Source organism: Alligator mississippiensis, chromosome 8, assembly GCF_030867095.1.
Source record: "Alligator mississippiensis isolate rAllMis1 chromosome 8, rAllMis1, whole genome shotgun sequence".
Taxonomy (NCBI): domain Eukaryota; kingdom Metazoa; phylum Chordata; order Crocodylia; family Alligatoridae; genus Alligator; species Alligator mississippiensis.
In genome coordinates this window covers 23188922-23202085 of record NC_081831.1, presented here as the reverse complement: position 1 = coordinate 23202085, position 13164 = coordinate 23188922, and the positions used below count along the sequence as shown (strand labels likewise).

General features: G+C 44.6%; 1 non-coding gene across 5 annotated transcripts in view; it reads right to left on the bottom strand.

Annotated features, from left to right (window-relative positions):
* Window positions 1-13164, bottom strand: part of LOC102560073 (uncharacterized) — a 43328-nt gene that overhangs the window by 4246 nt on the left and 25918 nt on the right. For 2 of the 5 annotated variants that reach the window (XR_362909.4, XR_002094073.2), the window contains exons 2-5: window positions 12745-12822; window positions 8250-8365; window positions 7618-7763; window positions 3328-5199 (exon numbers count right to left, since the gene is read on the bottom strand). This is a non-coding gene — a transcript (uncharacterized LOC102560073). The other 3 variants (XR_002094074.2, XR_009463871.1, XR_002094071.2) reach the window with 3 other exon arrangements.

Sequence of the window (13164 nt, the reverse complement as noted above, 5' to 3'; positions counted from 1 at the left end):
GGGGGATCAAAGTGATCCTCCATTCTTGGAGGAAAGGGGGAGATATTGAGCAGGGGACCGAGGGGCACAGCCTCTGAATCATAACTTCCTAAACCTTAAATGCTGGAGGCTGCAAATGGGAGAGGAACAGTGGGTAAAACTCTGGTCATGTCCAGTTCATGTTCCCTTTCAGCCATCGTTCTCTGCCCTGTGCCACAGGAGACTAAGCAAGATGAACTTATGGTCTGACCCACTAAATGGCAATTCTTATGTTCATTGCAAGCTCGTTTGCTATAAGCTAAAGTTAAACCACTGCAGCAATGTCTACGGGCAAAGGTGCTCCGTTTCAATGAAATCAACCTGAAGTTATTTTGGGAGTTCAGTCCAGATTGGGCCTCAGACTTTACAAGTTGTTGCAGTCAACACTGCCATCCTGTGGCCATTATATTTATTTACAGTTATGGCATTTAAAAAAAAATATTCCAAGCTGTTGCACACATGGCTCTTCTTACATTGTATGCATAGATTCATAGATTGTTAGGGATTGGAAGGGATCTCACAAGATCATCGGGTCCAGCGCCCCTGCATTAAGGCAGGAAAGACAACTGGGGTCAGGTGACCCCAACAAAGTGACTGTCCAGTCTCCTCTTGAAGATTTCCAGGGTGGATGATTGCACCACCTGTGCAGGAAGTTTATTCCACAGGCTGGACACTCTTAACTGTGAAGCAGCTTTTCCTAGTGTTAAGCCTGAAATGGTCTTCCAGGAGTTTGTGTCCATCACTCCTGGTTTTCCTCAAGGGTGCCTTATTGAACAGTTGTTCGCCCAACCCTTGATATATTCCCCTGATGTAAGCTGCTACCAAGTCCCCTCTCAGCCTTCTCTTTTTTCGGCTGGAGACCCAAGCCCCTCAGCTTTTCCCCATATGGCTTGCCTTGCAAGTCTCTGATCATATGCGTGGCTCTTCTCTGGACTCTCTCAAGCTTTTCCACATCCTTTTTTAAGTGTGATGCCTAGAACTGGATGCAGTACTCTGGCTACAGCCTCACCAATGCTGAGTCAAGCGGAAGAATCACTTCCTTGGTTTTTCTTGATGCTAGCAATGGAACAGTATTGTGACTGTTTCCTACCCTTGTTAAAATCTCTTGAAATTTAGCCACATTGTATGCTTCTGGGGAAAAAATTAATCATGGGACACACTTAATAGAAACTTTAACAGACACTAAATCAGAGAAATTATTAAAGCAGCGATTCTCAACTGGGTGACTGAAGGTCCTGTTAAGGGTGATGCACCACATGGCCCCTGTGAGAGGAGGCAAAAGCTCTTCTCCTTTTGTCTGGTGCCCTGCGCCTGCCCCAGCTACTCAGCAGTGCCTGGGTCTACTCCTTTGAGGACTGTGGCAAACACTGGACACCCCCCCCCACCCTGCATTCATGCCAGTTGCCACCACAGTCCCAGCAGTTTGTTCTGTTGTGGGCAGATGTGGGGTCTGAGCTGCACTTTGCAGCCTGGTTGCAGTGGTGGCCTTAAGGGACCTGGGAAAGAGAGTCATTTGGGGCCCTGTAGAGGCTTAATTTTAATGTATAAGGAAATTAGACATTTTAAATTTCAATTTAACTTTGCCCTATCCATGAAACTGCAATGAAAGTATCTTAATACAATACTGATAATACAAATATTCAATGTAATTAATTTTTATTTTTATAAAGTGTGGGGCCCCAGGTGGTTGCCCCATTTGCCCTCCCCTAGGGCTGCTACTGCTGGCTGTTCCCTCTGTTCCTTTCATGCTCCCAGGACCAGAGGAAGGAGCTATGGGGGCAGGGGCCAGTATGTGACCCCTTGTAGGAGCAGCCTCTGTGGTGGTGACTCCAAGCATGGACTGGGGGCAGGAAAAGGGAAGACGATAGAAAACGCCCCGTGCCTTCACCTGACACCTGCTAGCTCAGTAGGTCTTAACCTTTTTAGTGTTAAGATACAGCTTCATCTCTTTTCTGAATGTAGCTTATAACTCAGTGATTCTCAAGTGGGGTGCCATGAAATTCAAGGAAATTATGAAGGGGGCCTTGAGGCTAAAACCATTTATGAAGCACATGGAAAGACTTTACTTGGAAAATTAATAGATGGAGCATCTATACATGCATAATAAGAGGAAGCAATAAACTCCATTGCATGTCACACCAGAGTTTACTGCTCCCAGGTGCCACCAGCACCTTGAGTTGGGTCAGAGCAGCCCCAGCTTGCAAGGGGCAGGGGAGGGAAGGTCAGCCTCCCAGCCCGGAGCCGTTCCACCCTGGCTCAATATGCTGCGGTGGGCCTGGCTGGGGCACAAGGGTGCTCCAGCATGGGACTAGCCCAACAGGTAGTGCTCCAGCCAGCTCCGCTAGCGATTACCTGTGCACTGCTGTTCACAAAAAATCTCTGCAACAGGATAGTACTTGTATTTACAAGTATGAACCTGCTGTAGAGTTTATTAGTTTCCTGTGGCCAAATAGGGCCACACGTATAGACACCAAGACGGGACAGAGCTAATTAGGCAACTTGGCAGTAAATCTCCTGTGTAGACTGCCCAACGAAGTGCAAGATGCAGCAACGTAAGAAACTAATGCAAGCAAGGGTTCTGTACTGCCAGAGAAAAAGAAAAATGCCTAGAAATATATGACTAACTTGGGTCCCCAAGATACTGTAACAAAGGTCGCAAACATCCCTCTAAATAGAGAAGATATCCAGTGGATATCCAGATGGGGATATAAACACAACACAAATTGAGCCTTGCAATACTTCTGTGAAGTTTTTTCATTATCCTCCCACTCTGAAGGAGCAACTGAGGCAAGTATGCAGTGACTTTCCTATGGTCACCCCCTAAATTAGGTTTCAGGGGGTGTAACCAACCCCTGGGGGACCAAACTGCTATTTTCTATAAACAATGGCTCTAGGCACAAGGCTATTAATATCTGTTGTGTGGACAGGCAAAAGGCAGTATTCAAGCTAGAAATAACATCAGTCTGCTCTCTCAGTACCCTACTTTCTAAGTTATCCCCATCCTTTTTCCCTTCAGGACATTTCAGACAGGGCAGTGTTGCCACTGATGTGCGTGAGTTGCAAATTTGGTATGTTCTTGTTAATATCTCAGTTGGTTAGAGACTTGTGCTTATAATACACAAGGTTGCAGGTTTGATTCCTGGGCTGGACTAGATGGGGCTTTCTTGAAGTCCCTTCCAGCTGTATTCCTCTATGGAAGTAACAGATTCAGCAAGTTAATAACCTGGATAGAGATGAGAGATTTCAGCAGCAGGACTATTTTCAGGTTGAAATAGAATAAGTAGGTTCTCACTAGAAAAAAAAAGTTACCTGAGTATGGAGTTGAGGAAGTGAGGCCTTTTCAGGTTAAGATATATTTGAAAGAGGTAATGAATCATCCTTGTTCTTCTGCATGGGGCCACTGACAGGGCGCTTTCCTGTTGAATTTCTGGAGAAGCAGTTGTACACTGATGTGTATCCTTTCCTGGTCAGGGGGCAGAACCTCTTGGTGTGAGCATTCTCCTGCGTGGCCCCGCATTGTGGGCAGATGTAGTTCTTTAGGATTGGACATGCCACCCTTCCTTCCTTGTCCTTCAGATTGTGAGATGTGTAGATGTGTTTTGATTCCCCATTGTGCTTGCAAAAGGCACAGAGAGCGTTTCCTGTCCAGGTCCCAGAGGAAATGTCTTGTCTTCTGAACCTGGGACTCTCCATCTCATCATCAGAAGTGGCTGCCATCTGCAAGCTGTCTCCTTTGCTTTGCTGTTTATGAATCTCTTCCACCACTTCTGCCAGTCCCAAGTAATCTTTCCAGATGTTAAACTGTTCCATGTTGTATTTCCTAGGAAAACTTGCATGTGTTGGGGAGTAAAATAGCCCCATGTGATTTTGTTTTCTGAAGGGGCCATCAGTGAGACTTCAGAAGAGCCAATCACATTTTTGGAAGTCTACCTGAATCTGTCAGTCAGTTCCCTCCCCCACTCCACCTCCCTCTGCCTGGAGACAAAGAGTCTGGGTTGTCTCCCCCCCCCTTTTCTGTGATTTCAAAAGGGGTCTCTCAAATAAAAGTCTTCAAGTTAAATATGCTGCAATATCCTGGAGTGTAAAAGCACATTCATGCCTGTGTTTTACTACAAGCATCAGGAATTGCAACAATTTTGCAAAAATGCTGCAATCACAAGTAATATTTCAGAAGAGCTTTTTCTTTGGAATGGCAACTAAAACATGCAAGAAACATTTGTCTGTAAATGTTGCTGCCTCAGCTTCACTTCTGCTTAATTCCTTATCCATTTCTTCTTTTACTTTCATCTTGACTGTTGCAGCTTTTTCTTATGCGGCTACTGCCATTCGCAGCTCTCCAGACTCTTCAGTACTACATCCCACTGTCCAGATCCCTTCACATATGGACAAATTAATGCAGCAGAACTGTGAATAGCAGCTTTTTGTGATTCAACTTTTTTTTAAAACTAAATATTTGGATTTTTGCCCTTTTGGCAATGTTTGAATTCTAGGCCTAACTGGACTGGATTAAACTTGTGTCCCCTTTTACATTTTACAGATCCTAACCTTGCCATCCTTGCTGAACCAATAGGAGGGTCACTGAAGAAAAGACATGCATGATTGAGCCCATGACACCCATGACATCCATATTCCCTCCCACCTTGAAACTGCTCTCTCAGATGCCCACACCTCTAAGTACTGTCATTCATCAGCTGAAATCAACCCACTGTAAGAATGAGAGCACCTCAGCAGATTTCCATCTCATTGGAATTGATTTTCAAGCAGCAAACAGGAAGCCAGTCAATAAAGATCACTTTTCAGGGAGCAACTGAAAAGCTCAGAAATCTCTTTTTTCAAAATCACTAAATAACAAGCCTATGGAGTCAAACCCTGGCCACGGACAAAATCTTGGGGCCTGTACTAACCACTAAACATTCTTTGTTGCATGACACTGGGGATTCACTGTTTTGGGTTTCAAAAGTATGATCTGACCAAGGGTGAAAATGGCAATGAATTCTGCTGAGATGTTCATTTAACGTTTGAAGGATGTTATTAACTTTATATCTAAAGCTTTCTAAAGCATCTGCCTCTGACCCCTTACCTTCAAGTCACACTAGTAAATGAGAATCTTTGTAAGGCATGTGGTAGCTGTCTACAAGAATCTGATGCTTCCAGGAGGATAACAGGATTATTCAGGACAATCTAAGGCGGTATAATACATAAATAATAAAAAGAAATGAAAGGTGAATATCTGTAAAGTCCTAATGGTAAAATCAGTGGAATAATCTCTTCAAGGCAGATAGTTGCCTATCTGTCCTTTTATTCCATGACCATCGATGTGGTTTCTGAGTGCCTATCTGAGCCTCCTAGCTCAAGGCTTTTAAAGCTAAACAAAGCACTTGTTTGTTGAGAACACACATACACTAATTGGAGTATAGACTAGCTGGGAATAAACCCCTATTAGGTCTTTTGTATTTAACTTCCATGCTGACTGAAGTGAATGGGGAGTGCAAGCATTCAGCACCTGTGAAAATCTGCCCATTAAGGTCTTAAAGAAAAGACTTCACAGCTACTCTGAAATTCTCCTGCCTTTGTCATGCATGCCTGGATGAGCTCATCTTGAAAGGTCCTAAGTGCTCAGAATGAAGGGTTGTTCCAAGGGTTTGTGAGCAAAAGATCAGGAGACCAAGTCCATCCACCAGCCTTCAAGCACCAGGGCTGGTACAGTAAAGTGTCTGTTCCAATCACAGTTGCATTCATTGATCCGTGAGTTTTCCCTTCAGCATCACAACCCACCGACAGCAATGAATGTTGATTGTGACTTTTTGGGCTTCTGGGAATCTTTGCTCAAGCAGCACAGGAACAGAGCAGGGACATGGAGAATAATCAGAAATAGCAGCTCATGTTTCTACAGCAGGAGCATCTCACAGAGTATTAGAAATGTTAAAAGATTAAACCTCAGTCTTCTGGGTAGGAAGGTCAATATTATCCTTGTTGCAAGGATGAATGAAATGGAGGCACAAGGAAGGGAAAACAATCGACCTAGGGACAGAACGCTGGGAGTAAAAAGTACTCTTCTCTAGTTCCAGAACCACACCTTTGCTCACAGGGAAAATATGCCTGTCTCTTCAGACAGTTCCAGTCCTAAATTGCAGAGTTGCAACAGCTTCTGAGGAATCTTATAGTACAGCTATCATGAAGCGCTGAGAGCAAGTAGTCTTGAGTTAAGCCCAAATGGAAGTAACAATTCCACTTGCTCACAGGTTAACCATCAAAAGCTTCTCTAAACTAGGTGCTATCTACAAGCAGCAAACTGGGTGCTATCTATATCGTGAAGCTGACTGGAATAGACATAGCTGTTCCAGAACAGAGCTCCATGTGTCCTATTCCAAAATAAAAGTGACCATATTCTGTCGTGTCACTAATGTTCTCGATAAGGATGGCGTTTGAGTGATAAAATCCTAAATAATTACTCTACTTTGGAAACATGCAACCTCTTCCAAAACAAAGTAACTTTTAATCTAGAATAGCATGGCCACACAAGGAAAAATTTTGGAATAAATTACTGCAGAACAGTTTTTCTGAAAAGTTTTACTGTGTGGAGAAGTGCTAATATTGACATATATTAAATCCAGTTAGCTAAGTCAACTGAATTAGCACTTTTGAAGACAAAGCAGTTGTATTTTATAATGTGCCATGTTTAAGTGAAGGCTATGTTAGGGAGACTGTTTTTAAGCCTAAATCCTTCAGTTCAGGTGTTACCAAGGTTGCAGGGTACACTCAACGGTCGATGGTTTAACCTGACTGCCAAAACTCACCGACAGCGTTGAATGTTCGCTGAAACCTTTGTATCTCTTGCTAGTTCAGGCTTCACATGGTGTTTGGTTTTGTAAGGTGCTGGGATACATCTGACTGGTTTGCACTCCTCTTAATTCTTCCTGACCCTACCTCTAGTTCACTCACTCCCAAATGCATCTTCTGAGGATATTTTCCATTCATGCTCCTCTTATCAGGGTTCCTGACTTCTTAAATACACATATTTACTATTCGGTCCATCCAGGAAGAGCACACACCAATTGCAGAGGCTTCCTCAGCCTGGCAAAGGGTTTTTAAACCTGAAAGCTTGCTAAAAAAAATTTTCCCCAGCTATTTAATTTGGTCTAATAAAAGATGTCAGAGTCACCCAAAGAACCTTGTCTGTCTAAATACACATATCACTTCCTTTTTTAATTCCAAATAACATACTGGCTTCTCCTATCCCTACTCCCCAGTCTTCACCCTTCCACACCAGCTCTTTTCCTTGCCTCCTTGTCCACTTCTGTATGTAGCCCCACACATGGAGATTAGCTTCCCCATTCATGTATACCACACTCCCACTTCAGCCCTGCTGAGTCGGTAAAAAGACAATGGCCAGACATCTCTGCGTAGGTGATGTGGTGCGTTGCTCAGTTTGCTTTTGCTTGTGCTTTGAAGCCTATTCCTATAAACACAATTGCACACAAAATGTATTGCCAGGGCTTCGTTGAAGTACTCCCATTGAAACAAGGCTATTAATTGTAACAAGTCCTCCCAGGGTCAAACGCCTTTGGATCAAGGACCTGACATGCATTCACCACTGACCTTCAACACTGTAGAGGCATATGAATTGCAACACTACATACAGTACATCGTTATTACTAGTTCAATTTAGCTAATTCAGTCCAAATTCCGTGACTTCTCTCTCTGGAACGGTTCTTTCTTGTGTGATTTTTATGGTGAGGGATGCACTAGAAAAGTTTAAAATAAAGAGATTAGCTGCTAGATCACAACAGAGAGAGAAATAGATGATATAAATAGATAAGATCCCAGTACAGATAAGTGTTAGCAACAGCGCTGCCACAAAAATGAATATTCTTGCTACTTAGTGACATGTGCAGGAGTAGATGCTATGGCTGGATGTTACAATATTAACAGTGCGGCCATTAAATACAATATATATTGGCCTGTGGGCTCGGGACTCAAGGACTTGCATCCTGATAAAGGGCTGTGCAGATAAAACTTGTAATTTTTCAGCAACTGTGCTGTCATAAAGCTTGTATTGGCCCCCTAATGGGCCTAGTTGTGAAAGGCTGATCTGATGTGTATATCATAGCAGGTAGAGACTACAGCAATGATTCAATATTTTATCCCAACTAGCCTCAAACGGCTTGTCACCTCTTCCCTTGGGCTTCTACAGAAAGGGTGACTGAAGTCCTTGCAGACATGGAACTCACTGCTGGCTCTCTGTGCAGCAGATCTTGGCTCTCTTCCATGGGAATTCCAGCAATGTTCGGCTTCAGACTCTCCAAGTTAGCTTCTCAGCAGATGGCATTCCAAGCTGTGCCATTCCCTGCATGCAAGAGATGGCTCATGAAAAAAGCTAATTGAAGATACAGCAGCATACCCCCTGTGAGCAAATCTTTATGCCATAAGCACATCTTTCCAGGTGACCCACATCCATTACTAGATGTTGTCTAGGAAGCCACCTTCCATATGTCAGCTCCATGCCTGAGGACAGTATACACTGGAAGTGCTTATCTGGTACAGCTAAAGCAACATACAGCCAAGTTAGCCTCATGTGGACATGGCTTAACTACATTGTATACTGGTCAGAGATGAAACCTCCTCACCCCCTGACTCCTGCAAGAGTGTGAGAGCAACAGCAGAGCTGAGAAGTTTCCCAGCCATCTTAATAAGGTGTTGATGTCCAAGCATGAAGGGCAGTTTCAGAGGCCATTTAAACCTTTTAATTGTGCTGTTCACTGTTGCAGAAATACCCCTGTGAACATACGAGGCAACCTGCTAAACTCAAATGGAAGGTGTTAAACTGTTGTTACTTAGAGCATTCAGTCAAATTAAGTAGCTCAAGTGAACTAGCTTCATTGAAAAAAAAACAAAACAAAACACCTTTTTAATGGCCCAAACAAAGCTCCAAATACTAATCAAGACAAGGCTCCAGTTGCAAGGTTTTAATTAGCCGCTGAAAGCAGTGAAAAATCACACTCCCTCTCCAACACAGCTAAGCTGCTAAACTCCTGATGGGGGGGGGGCTGACAAGTGAGCGCTTTTGTCAGCCGCGCTTATGCCAGGAAAGGTAGTATAAGGCAGACAGAAAAATTGTCACCATACATTGTGTTTCTGGAGTGGGGATGGCAGGTTGATCAGCCTTGCTCTAGCAGCAGAGACACTCATAAAGCCCTAAACCAGGTAACATGATCAAATGCCAGGTTAGCTATCTGATGTTAATTAGCAAGACAGAATCCCAGGGAAGAGAAGTCACTTTAATTTGCATTAGCAGGCTCAGGTAAACCCTATGCTGTTCCATTATCTCTTCCTTGAGCTGCCACCTCATGTCTCTGCATCTCAGCTTCCCTAGAGGTAAAGCAACTATTCTTTGCCTGCCTAGCACATGGAAGAATTGCAGAATGAGGTGACTTCAATTTGCATCTGAGGTCCTTGGATAAAAGATTTCAGACTATAGGGATATTATCCTGATGTTCCTGCTTCACATCTTTTCAGGACCAGGAGTGTGCTAAGGGCTCAATCCTACCAGATGCTGAGCTCACTCAGATCCCCCCAAAGTTACTGAGTTGAGGGGTCTTTCAGTAATTATGCCAGGCTAGACTCTTAAAATATTTTTTGTGCATTACTTAACTGTACCAGCAAGTGGCAGTGCAGCCCAGCCATCCTACTGCTGTGGTAGTAACAGCAGATTAGATTGAGGAGCCTCTCTAAGGAAATTTGCCTGCTTGCCCTATTTTTGTACCCATTCAGAAAATGTTCCCAATTAAGAGAGTGTAAAGAGACTGGTAGTCACTCTGTGTGTCTGGCAGGTGTGAAAAGCTGAGAGTTTGGAAAGGCAAAGTTCTTTGGGTAAATCAATTTGGAAAGTTTTTCTTCTTTAACCTGATAATATATGGATGTGGGTTTGAGGGTGTAAGAGAAACCCTCATGTGTTATACAGCTCAAAAGCTGCACTGATCTCACCTACGTGGTAGGTGAGGAGGAGTAGGAGAGTGAAGTCATCCAGACCAAAGCAATAAGAGCCTTTATAAACAGATGTGATCTATCTGTGGTTCTCTCGTGTGTTCCTTTTGGTCTGCAGAAGCCTCAGATGTACCACTGACTTTGGGTGCTGTGGGTTAGACCAGTGGGGACCAACCTTTTTGGCAGGTATGCCACAAATAGGCCTGCACCCTCCCAGAGTGCCACTCTGATCCCCACCCCCCTTGCCTGATCTGCTGCTCTGCTTTCAGCTTCCTCCCCTATGCTCACTCCACAATCTGCTGATCTACTTTTTGCTGCCTATCTGCCATTGTGCTGCCTGTCCTCTCCCTGATCTGCCACCTGCCACATACCTATGCCACTTGTGGCACACATGCCACAGGTTGGCCACCCCTGCATTAGACAGTACCACATGCTGGGCAGCAGCCATGTGATATGGCATACTCCTGGAGCATAGCAGATTTCCTGGGAAAAAATACTCCGTGTGTAAACCTAGAACAATGCTGCACTGAATGTGTGGACAGGTTTGCGGGGCCCTGGTTTAGGAACGGCAGCCTTGTCATGGGGATGGGATTGTGCAGACCCTGGAAGCATTCTGTTAGTGGAGAAGAGGCAGCCAGAATGCCTACAGGTAGGGACCTGGGGAAGCAGCCTCAACAGGAACAATGCACTTAGAAGATGTTCTCTCTGTGACTCAGTTGTGCAGAAGGGGGCTGCATAGTTCTGCCTTTTCAGAAATCCTTCTTCCTTTGCAGTGTCTGGCAGCACTAAGGCTCCACCCAGACGTGTTTAGGGAGAACAAGTACCAGGGCTACAGCCACGGTGAGCAATCTCCCTGTACACTTTGACTCCAGGAGAAGCCAGGTGATGTCTTTACACAGCACCTCTCCTACCACACCAGGCTTGATCCCCAGCTGGTGTAAAGCAGCGTAACTGTAGAGAGGTGATCCCTCGATTCACATGACTAAAGGATCTGGCCCTATATAATCTGTATGTGTGTATTTACTTGCAAATACTTCCGTGGAGTACAAGCTGGTCAGAAATTGCCCTCAAAGCCACCTGGGTGTCTTCCCTGAAGCTGCTGGGACAAAATGGATCCTGGACATTTTCTCTGAACCCAGCCACTCTTCCTTCTCTCTTGAATTTTGTTGCCCTCTCTGAATCCATTTAAAATTCTAGTCCTGCTCTTTCCATTCCTCTTTGCTGGGGAGGCGCCATGGTTACATGGTGTCAGAGAAAACCAGGGATTTATATTAACAATATGCAAAGATACTCAAAAAGTCTCTCTCTCTTTCTCTGTCTCTCTTCAGCACAAGCATTTCCCCCCCACAACAGTGTGACAGGTTTTGCATGCCGGTTCCATAAATTTCAATCGGATCCAGCCTCTTGCATATTTAATGCTGCTCTTGCCTGCCTCTTGCAATCTCTTTATATAAGACCCTTGGAGCATTATCCAGAGACATAGACGCAGCCCCCAGCTTCCCTCATATTAGCTAAACATGCTGTGTGTGTGCCGGGTGGGCCATCCCATCTCAGTAGGCAGGTCTACATGAGATGCTACTGCGGAGTAGCATCTGAAAAAAACTGTGCGGGGATGGTACTGTGCAGTAACACTGGTTACTGTGCAGTCATTTAGTACTTGTTTATGCAAGTGCTAAATGACAGCACAGTAACAACTGCATAGTCTGCTGCTTGTGTAGACACGGCCAGCGTTATGCTGGCAGTTTCTTTTCAGATCTCTTTGCAGCCTGGTTTCAGTGTGGGCTGAAAAGAGTTGGGGTCCTTGGATTAACTGCAAACTCAAGACACATTAATGTCCTCTCAGAAATCTCCCACGGGTGGGAGCATTTGTAGTATTCAGGCAACGGGCTCAGTTAGGCCAAGGTTTTACCCGATTTGATTAGGTTCTGTATACAACTAAAAGATCATAAGAGTCATGAATGGTAAGATATTGGGAAACAGACAGACACTCTCCAGTTATATGAAGCTCTGGGACATAGCTAGGAGGAAAGAGGCCAGAAAATGGGTACTCTTCCAACAGCATCATCTCCTCTCAAACCCACTAGAATTTTATAGTGTTTCCTTGCTCTTGTGAGTCCTCTGTGCAGCCATGCCTTTCCCATCACCCCTAGAAACATTTCCAGTCATAGAGAAAAGCTGTAAGGGGGAGAACAGGGACGTGGCATTAGGTGGAACAGGGACAAATCTGAGCTAACCAGAAATTGTCTGCAGCAGGCAGCACTTTGCTCTGATCAGCATCAGCTGATCCATCCAACTCACTTGCTTGTCATGTGGATGTTGCTACTATGAGCATCCAGGTGGTTCTTGTAGCACTTGTATTTGGGGTTCTTGTATCTGGGGCTGAAGAGAAATGAATCCCTACTGTTATCCAATTGCCAAGCTATTTTTTGGGGGTGGGAGTGAGAGGGAAAGCAAGTGGCTTTCCAGATTCTCCTCCACTTACTGTCCTGAGATTGACTCTAAGCCTTTATTCACATCTACCCTGCCTTACAGGATAGCAGGATATAGCTGTACCTAAAACTGCTCAAAATTGCTTCAAAGTCAGTTAGAATAGTAGGAGACACTAGCCAGGATGCAATGGCAAGCCTCCCCTCACTAGAGGTTGTGTGTGCTTTTATAGGGATCCTGGCACCTGACAGGGCAGAATCTGAGCTGCCTGGATTTCCAACTTAGTAGGATAGGCAGTTGGAGTAACCATCTTACCTTCCCTGGGGTTGGAAGCGATGAGATGGGGTGGACTCAGAAGGACACAACACCAAAGGCACTCACATCATGTTCCTTCTACAAGGCAAAGAAAAACTTAATACTGTGCACAGCAGAGAAGCAATAATGTCTGTGTAATGACCATTCCAATATCTGTCTGTCTATCACATTGCCCTAGCAAGTTCTCTCAACTTTCCAAGAATGCTGGTTTAGGAAGGGAACATGGTACAGTGATTAGAGCTGTTCCTCCAGTTGCGTGCCAGCATGCCTGACATGGCAGACACTCCAGCTTCATCCTTAACACATTTTCCAGTTATTTCTACATGAGACATGATAAGAATGAAGTGTCAGTGTCTGCCTTGGCTTGTGAGCCATTGGGCAGCTGAAGCCTAGAAGAATCCCTCCATGAAGCAGTGCTTG